This window comes from Dipodomys spectabilis, unplaced genomic scaffold (genome assembly GCF_019054845.1).
Source record: "Dipodomys spectabilis isolate Male_0828 unplaced genomic scaffold, ASM1905484v1 ptg000259l, whole genome shotgun sequence".
NCBI classification, from domain to species: Eukaryota; Metazoa; Chordata; class Mammalia; order Rodentia; family Heteromyidae; genus Dipodomys; species Dipodomys spectabilis.
This window is the reverse complement of record NW_024870936.1, coordinates 2,015,669-2,021,657: the sequence shown is the minus strand read 5'-3', so window position 1 is coordinate 2,021,657 and position 5,989 is coordinate 2,015,669. Positions and strand designations below refer to the sequence as shown.

Below are 5,989 nucleotides of genomic sequence, written 5' to 3'. Positions count from 1 at the left end.
TCCTCTTCCTATACATCTCATGAACAACAAATACCTGGAATTATTTTGTTTTTGCCATGTCAATCTTGACTTTACTCTTAAATGTGTGCTTATGTAAGAAATAAATGGTTCTAAAATTTCACAATTCTTTTGAACTTACTTTTTGTTGAATTGTCTAGTTTAAGAAAATCAATTACACTTTATATATACAATAATGTTCTGTGCTCAATTTGGCTGCACATACACTAAAATTGGAACATACAGAGAAGACTAACATAGTCCCTGCAAAAGGATGACACGCAAATTAGTGAATCATTCCATACTTTTACAACAACAGATGCTGGAAGGGATGTGGCCAGAAGGGAAGCCTACTGCATTCTTGGTGGGAGTGTAAACTTGTTCATCCACTTTGGAAAGCAGTTTGCAGGTTCCTCAAAAGACTCCACATAGAGCTCCCCTATTACACAGCAATCCCACTTTTGGGCATTCCCCTAAATGATCAGAAACAAGTCCATACTAAAACTACCACCACAACAATGTTTATTGTAGCATTATTTGCCATAGCTAAGATATGAAACCAACTCCGATTCCCCTCAGTAGAAGAATGATCAAGAAAACATTCTGTGTGTATGTGTGTGTGTGTGTGTGTGTGTGTGTGTGTGTGTGTGTGTGAATGTACACTTACACAACCACTTTGGAAATCAGTCTGGTGAGTCCTCAGAAAGCTAAATATTGACCTTCCTTATGGCCCATTCATACCACTTCTAGGCATCTATTCTGAACAACAGGTACTAAATATTCAAGGACACATGCACCTCCATGCTTATTGCAGCACTGTTCACAATAGCCAGGATATGAAAAAAAACCATATGTACCACCAGAGATGAGTAGATCCAAAAACTGTGGTAACTATACACAATGGAATATTTTCCAGCCATTAGAAAGGACAAAATAATGGCATTATTAAGGAAATCAATCAAGCTACAGGAAATCTTGTTGAGCGACGTAAGCCAAAAGCAAAGAGACGAACGGCACATGGTCTCCATGATAAGTGGATGTTAAATCCAAAATGTAAGGTGATATGAAAAAATTAACAATACTTAAGAAACAAAGAACTTCCACTCATCTGGTCGAATCACTACTAAATAACCACATTTTGCTGATCATATGTGCACACTGAAGGGAAACCAGAGGACGACACAAGACTAGAGAGAATCAGGGAAAAACATACAATAGTGGGATCCATCAGCTGCACTGGACATTGACCAAAATAAACTAAGCAACTCCATGTCACTGAAGGGAGGGAGGGAACAAGTGGGAAAGAGGGAATAGCTGACGCTATACAAAACAAAAAATATACATATTTCAAAACAAAAGAAGTATATATATATATATATATACATATATATATATATATAAAGAAATAACTCTATTGCAAAGCTCATAGAACTTATAAATGTTGTAGACTATGATAGACAATTTGCTCCATCAAAGTTAGAATATGTTTGTGACTTTAACTAAGCATCACTATCCCACAATATTGTGAAATTTGGGAACTTATGTAACCATGTAATCACAATAAAAACATATGAAAAAATGATGTAGGTGGAAAACTAAGTTGCTCTAAAAAACAAAAAAGGAAAATGTTCTGTGTGTATATGTGTGTACAAACACACACTCACACATATACTATATATGTACATATATATGTCTATATATTAATTCTATGCCTCCATCAGAAAGAATGACATCGCCCAATTTGTTAGGAAATGGAAAGTCTTGGAAAAAATTATATTAACTGATGTAAGCCAAGTCCAAAGAAACATAGGTCCCATGGTATCCCTTATTTGCAATAACTAGTATATGTCTGGGATAAGCAGAAATGTTGAAAAGCTTTGTGTATATGACTAAATAAGTTGATGTTATGCTAAGTGACCCCCAAGATAGAGACACAATTTTTTTTCTTTCTTGCTGTTGTTTCTCACATATTTATAATGTACAACGTGATTTTTTTTGTTTTTTATACGTTCCTCCCCAACAGTATAACCCTCGTTTTCACTTTATTTGATGTTGTTGCACCTGCATCTTGTATATACACTTCTCTAATTTGGGGAGGGAAAGGGAAAAAAACAACATGCTTAAATAGGAATACAGTTTGACCCATTGTATAACAATAGATGCACAAGACATTATTTTGAAAAACGAACTTTACAATTTAGGCTGGGGACATTTGGTGGGGCTTGGGGTTGTGAGGAGTGTACTTGTGGAGGTGGAAGGGAAGGAATGGTGGGGGAAAAACAAAGGAGGAGGTAACAAAGCTTGACAGGAAATGTACTTATTACTTTGCTCATGTTACTGTAACCCCTTTGTACAGTATTTTTACAAAAAAAGTATAAAAATGTTTTGAGATGGAAGAGTTTATTTTGCCTATTTTACCCATATATTATCATTAACAAAGAAATTAATGCAAAACACTGATATGAAGATATTTTGAAAAAGTGAGTGTGTGTGAATTCCTGCGTGTTAGCATGCTCAGAGTTTGAAATCAGGGCCTCAAGATCTCGCTACGTCTTGCTCTCTAGATTGGTGAGCTACTATATAAGCTACATCTCCATTCCTGGCACTTTGCTAGTTCATTAAAATTTTTGAAAATAATCTCATGAATTTATTTTGTCCTGATTGGCTTCCAAATGTTATCCACAGATGTTAGCCTCTTGAGTAGGTATCTCGAGTAGTTAGGATTACAGGTGTGACAAACCAGCACAAGGCTTTCAGAATAATTTTAAAAGTAGAAGAAAATTTACTTCACAGAGGCCTGTTTTATCATCTAGTTTTAAAGCATTTTGGAGTGATTATATGTGAATTTTTTCATTCTTGAATTCTTAAAATACAGTAAGTGATGATATTTAAAAGATTTAGTACTTTGTAAAACAGATACTGGAACTATGGGACAGAAGAAATTTGCCTCTCTTTGGACCATAATTTATAAGCTTAGCTCTGTGCATAATAACCTAATGTCACAAACACAGTCTGTGTTGAAGACAAAATGTAACAGAAAACAATCACCATGGAAAATAATTGCTATGCTATTATTTCTTGGACAATATGAATATTGAATTGAGAGTACCAGAGAATGGAGAGAATTTACTTACCTTTTGTGTATTGCTGAAAGACTTTTGGAAATTTGACTCATTTCCTTCCTCACTGTGTGTCTTGGGCCATGCTCTTAGTGCCTTTAATTACAATTTTTCCAAACACTAAAATGGTAATAACATTAGCATTATAGCAAATATTATCTGAAGAATTAAGGGTCCTTAGGATGATGAACTCTTTTCTTATTCTTGTAGAGGCATTACCAGATGAGAGGAACTGTATTTTTGTTTGCTTACTTTCATTTATTCTTCAGTTTGAAATCTGAACTACTTAAAACCGAAAGAAACCAAAATTAGACAGGCAGGCTTTGGAAAGAGCAATCAATGTAAAATAAAAGAAATACATATAGCTATGTAAAAGGCCTAACTAAATTGTTATATAGTTTCAAGCATAAACAGAAAATGATTTAAGCAATATCAAGTTATTGAAAATGTTAGGAATTGCTTAATTTTTCCTTTTTACTACTTGAATTAATTATTTTTGTATAGAGAGATTAAAAATGAGATTAACAAGATACTTGATTAAAAATGGACAAAAGTTTGAATAGACATGTTTTCCATAAACCCCTCTATATCACCAGTGGGTTTACACAGTTGTGTTTAATATAACTTTTGTGCTGGCTTAATGCATTGTGAGCAGAAGTCATTAGAGAAATGTAATTTAAAATTACTATGATACTACTTTATAACTATTATAACTCTTATCAAAAAAAATCAAAGGAACCAGGTGTGGTGGTAAAGGTTCGTAATTCCAAGCATTTAGGAGGTTGGATTTCAGTCTTAAGCCAGTCTGGGGTACTGAAGAGAGTAAAAATTTGCCCTTTATTACCTTTTATATAAAAGGTAATAATGTTGGTGAGAGTGTGAGGAAAAGGAAATTTTCTACACTCTTGGTCAAAATACAGGTTAGTATTCTCCTTGTAGAAAGTAGTATGAAGTTTTTTAAAGAAATCATAGTTGAAATACCATCTGACCCACCAATCATGTGATTATTTCTCTCTGGGTAACTCGTAATATATCTGTAGTTCATTGTTATTCACATTATTCACAACAACAGCCAAGATATAAATCGAAGTTCAGTGTTCAACTACACTAATAAAGCAACTCTGGTACATGCACAAATATCTTTTTCTGTTTCATCCTTAAAAAAACAAGAAACTTCTCCCATTAGCCACAACTTACAATGGCCTGAAAGATGGATTCGAAATGAAGAAAAATGTTATGTTCTGATCTTTGTAAACACACACACACACACACACACACACACACACACACACACACACACAATCCTCAAACATTAAGACAGAATTTTTTTTTTTAAAGTAAAGCAAAGTGGAACTTCTGGGGCATTTAGTTCAAAATGCATAAGATACTAGATATACATTATGACCAGGTATAGAGTTGTAGTGTACAACATGAGGATACAGGGGACAACATTGGCCTTACATAGGAATGAAGCTAAGTAAGTAGGAGTTGTTCTTCCTAGTAGTGGTTACTCTTTTAGTTGTTCTTCCTTCAATAATGGATGAGATGAATGTAATTCTTTAAGTATACCTGCCTATTTTCAGAAATAATAACAAACAATATAGCAGTAATGTTGCACACTCAACATAGAACAAAATGTCAAATTAAAATACATGAGATTATCCTTGATGTAAACTAATTAATACAAATAAGGGAAACCATGGGACCTATGTTTCTTTAAGTCTGGCTTACTTCACTTAATATGATTTTTTCAAAGATCTTCCATTTCCTTACAAATGAGGTGGTCACATTTTTTGTGATGCAAGCATATTTTTCCACGTGTGTTTATCTGTAAGTGTGTGTGTGTGTATGTGTGTGTGTGTCATTTTTGGTAAGTATTACTGTGATACATAGTAGTATCTTTACTGTGGCCTTGTTTGTGATCACCTGGTTATATGCCCAGAAGTAGGACTACTGGGTAATAGGGGAGCATTATTGTGTACATCAAGGATAATCTTATTAGATGAGCAGAATAGCTCAATAGCTATGTACATATGATCGTATAAGGTGATTCCAAGTTAAATGAACTCCAAGACATGTTCTTTGTTATTGTTGTTCTTAATGTACTATGTGATTTCTTTTTATCCTTTTGTGATTTCCCCACCTATGATTAATCCCCTGTAGTCACTGTATTGGATTTTGATACCCTGGGTATTTTCAATATGTTGATCTGAACTAGGGAAGGGAAAGGAAAAAAAAAAACTAAATGGTGAGACAAAGGACAAAGGGGGAACCTATGCAACAGTAGTACTCAAAAGAAAATATTTTGTAAGTAAACTTGGGGGAGGGCATTAGGAGTGAAGAGGGAGAAAAATAGGGGTAATTTAGAAAAGAAATAAATTAATTACCTTACTTATGTAACTATATCCTATCTGTATATTACCTTGACAATAAAATTTAAATAAAAATAAAATAAAATATATGAGAGCAGCAATACAGGAGATGGCAGTGGGGGAAATACTGTAGTATCATAGAGCAGAACAGCTGTGGAAAGCAGTAATTTTACATTAACATAACAAGTAATAAACTAGCATACAGATTTTCAGCTTCATGTCAATCATTAAAAAGGGAAAACAAAATGCACAATCAGCATACCAATAGAGATAAAATAGAAAACTAAACAATTAAAATGAAGCGATGACTTGGACCAAGAATAACAAATGACACAATTAGGAAACAAATAACAAGCTGCTGGGCTGGGAAGGTGGCTCAGTGGTAGATTGCTTGCCTTGCATGCCTGAGGCCCTGGGTTCGATTCCTCAGTACCACATAAGCAAAAAGAAAAAAGCCAGAAGTAGTACTGTGTCTCAAGTGGTAGAGCACTAGCCTTGAGC

At 34.2% G+C, this 5,989-nt stretch overlaps 1 non-coding gene across 1 annotated transcript; it reads left to right on the top strand.

Annotated features, from left to right (window-relative positions):
- Positions 1-200: 200 nt before the first annotated feature.
- On the top strand, positions 201-306 carry LOC122125070. The gene has a single exon (XR_006150718.1). It is a non-coding gene; the product is annotated as a U6 spliceosomal RNA (small nuclear RNA).
- Positions 307-5,989: the final 5,683 nt, after the last annotated feature.